Source organism: Balaenoptera physalus, assembly GCF_965194825.1.
Source record: "Balaenoptera physalus genome assembly, chromosome: 4".
NCBI lineage: Eukaryota > Metazoa > Chordata > Mammalia > Artiodactyla > Balaenopteridae > Balaenoptera > Balaenoptera physalus.
The window spans coordinates 65,958,902-65,962,304 of record NC_138891.1 but is presented as its reverse complement, the minus strand read 5'-3'; the positions used below and the strand labels follow the sequence as shown (position 1 = coordinate 65,962,304).

The 3,403-nt window shown below is 45.2% G+C and overlaps 1 pseudogene across 1 annotated transcript; it reads left to right on the top strand.

Moving 5' to 3' along the window:
* The first annotated feature begins 258 nt into the window (after positions 1–258).
* LOC309660622 (elongation factor 1-alpha 1 pseudogene) lies at positions 259–1,956 on the top strand (annotated as a pseudogene). Its single transcript has one exon. The product of its transcript is annotated as an elongation factor 1-alpha 1 pseudogene (transcript).
* Positions 1,957–3,403: the final 1,447 nt, after the last annotated feature.

Below are 3,403 nucleotides of genomic sequence, written 5' to 3'. Positions count from 1 at the left end.
TTTCAAAAATGTGAATACCTTTAGAGCGAGGTTGAGTCAGAGTAAGATGTATAAATCAATTTGCTCCAGAAAGGAAAGGAAAGGAAGATGCTATGGACATTCAGATAAGAAGGTCCAACCCCAAGCTGACCTAGGCAGACTGAAATCTTGGTGTAACACATAGATGGCCTATTAGAGGGGTCAGGGTCAGGGCACTATCCCAAATGCCCGAGGCTTAGCAGCTTTTTTGCAACGGGTTTGCCGCCAGGACACAGGTGTCATGAAAACCACCACTAAACCTAAGCAAAAATGGGAAAGGAGAAGACTCACATCAACATCATTGTCATTGGACATGTAGATTCGGGGAAGTCTACCACTACTGGCCATCTGATCTACCAATGTGGTGGGATCGACAAGAGAACCATTGAAAAGTTCGAGAAGGAGGCTGCCGAGATGGGAAAGGGCTCCTTCAAGTATGCCTGGGTCTTGGACAAACTGAAAGATGAACGTGAGCGTGGTATCACCATTGATATCTCCCTATGGAAATTCGAGACCAGCAGGTACTATGTGACCATCATTGATGCCCCAGGACACAGAGACTTCATCAAAAACATGATTACAGGTACATCCCAGGCTGACTGTGCTGTCTTGATTGTTGCTGCTGGTGTGGGTGAATTTTAAGCTGGTATTTCCAAGAATGGGCAGACCCGTGAGCATGCCCTTCTGGTCTACACTCTGGGTGTGAAACAACTAACTGTTGGAGTTAACGAAATGGATTCCACTGAGCCACCCTACAGCTAGAAGAGATACGAGGAAATTGTTAAGGAAGTCAGTGCCTCCATTAAGAAAATTGGCTACAACCCCGACACAGTAGCATTTGTGCCAATTTCTGGCTGGAATGGTGACAACATGCTGGAGCCAAGTGCTAACATGCCGTGGTTCAAGGGATGGAAAGTCACCTGAAAAGATGGCAATGCCAGTGGAACCACACTGCTTGAAGCTCTGGATTGCATCCTGCCACCAACTCGCCCAACTGACAAGCCCTAGCGTTTGCCCCTCCAGGACATCTACAAAATTGGTGGTATTGGCACTGTCCCTGTGGGTTGAGTGGAGACTGGTGTTCTCAAACCTGGCATGGTGGTCACCTTTGCTCCAGTCAATGTGACAACTGAAGTGAAGTCTGTTGAAATGCACCATGAAGCTTTGAGTGAAGCCCTTCCTGGGGACAATGTGGGCTTCAATGTCAAGAATGTGTCTGTCAAAGATGTTCACTGTGGCAATGTGGCTGGTGACAGCAAAAATGACCCACCGATGGAAGCAGGTGGCTTCACAGCTCAGGTGATTATCTTGAACCATCCAGGCCAAATCAGTGCTGGATATGCACCTGTGCTGGATTGTCACACAGCTCACATTGCTTGCAAGTTTGCTGAGCTGAAGGAGAAGATTGATCATCGTTCTGGGAAAAAGCTGGAAGCTGGCCCCAAATTCTTGAAATCTGGTAATGCTGCCATCGTTGATATGGTTCCTGGCAAACCCATGTGTGTTGAGAGCTTCTCTGACTATCCTCCTCTGGGCCATTTTGCTGTTCGTGACATGAGACAGACGGTTGCTGTGGGTGTCATCAAAGCAGTGGACAAGAAGGCAGCTGGAGCTGGCAAGGTCACCAAGTCTGCCCAGAAAGCTCAGAGGCTAAATGACTATTATCCCCAATACCTGCCACCACAGTCTTAATCAGTGGTGGAAGAACGGTCTCAGGACAGTTTGTCTCAATTGGCCATTTAAGTTTAATAGCAAAAGACTGGTTAATGATAACAATGCATGGTAAAATCTTCAGAAGGAAAGGAGAATGTTTTGTGGACCATTTGTTTTGTGTGTGGCAGTTTTAAGGTATTAGTTTTTAAAATCAGTACTTTTTAATGGAAACAACTTGACCAAAAATCTGTCACAGAATTTGAGACCCTAAAAAAGTTTAATGAGGAAAAAAAAAAAGTCTAAGCAGCAGTTTTTTTTGTTGGTTTTTTTTATATATATACAATGTTAACTACTTGTTATTTCTATTTATTTATTTATTTATTTATTATTTATTTATTTATTTATTTATTTTTGGCTGTGTTGGGTCTTTGTTTCTGTGCGAGGGCTTTCTCTAGTTGCGGCGAGCAGGGGCCACTCTTCATCGCGGTGCGCGGGCCTCTCACTGTCGTGGCCTCTCTTCTTGTGGAGCACAGGCTCCAGACATGCAGGCTCAGTAGCTGTGGCTCACAGGCCTAGTTGCTCCGCGGCATGTGGGATCTTCCCAGACCAGGGCTCGAACCCATGTCCCCTGCATTGGCAGGCAGACTCTCAACCACTGCGCCACCAGGGAAGCCCTAAGCAACAGTTTTTGAGCAACGTCAGAGCTAGCAGGGAGCCTTCAGTTCACCTTACCTCTGTGCTTTACAAATGAAGAAACTGAGACCCAGGGGAAGGGAAAGACTAGATCATCCAAGGTCAGCAACCTACATGCCTGGATATTGGCTAAGCCAGGGCTGAAACCCAGGTTTCCAGCCCTCAGGCCAATGAGATTTCTATACCGCAACCACCAACCCACCAGGCTTCACAAGGCCCTGTCACAAAAGAGCCATACAGCAGGCGGATTTCACTTCCCTGATGCATGTGGCAGTACCCACGCAATGCCGAAAATGATCCCAAAGGAAATTTCTTAGCTGGGAGTCCTGCAGAGAACCAGAATGGGACTTGGAAAAGAACTAAATTCCTTCTGGGATATTCAGCCAATGGGAATGGAGCCCAGAAATCACTGATGTTTTCTGTTTGGGGAGATTTTTTAAATAGCTATCTTTGAAGAATGAAAAGTGGCTACCATGCTGCTGGGAAAATGAAGTCATTGTTTTGCAAGATATATGAGGAGAAGAAAAGAAACGATGCTACATATATTAAAATAAACTAGTTCTAACTCTTGGGCTGGGAAGTTAACCCTTGCCTTCCATTTTTTTCCTAAAGTATTTACCAACAGAACTGAAATCACAAAGAGAAAGCCCTTCAGGACTCAAAGGGGAGGCTGCCAATCGAAAGGAAAAGGAGAAGAAAGAAGAGGATGAGCATTCAATCTCATCAGAAAGAAGAGAATGAATATGGGCTTTGTATCTGGAATGTCGCAGATAGTGTATTACTTATTCCTTACAATAGCCCTCCGTGGCAGACCAATTATTCCCATTTCAACGAGGAGGAAAACTGGGGCTCAAGGAGCTTAGCTAATTTGTCTAAGGCCATACAGCTAGTAAGTAGCAGAACTAGGACTCAAGTCTTTCTTAACCCCAGATTTCATGATCTTGCCTTACTCCACGCTGTACAGTGCAGCTCAACTTTCGTACTTTCTCTAGTACTTCAGTTTCTTCTCCATAAAATAAGGACATCAATCAACACATCT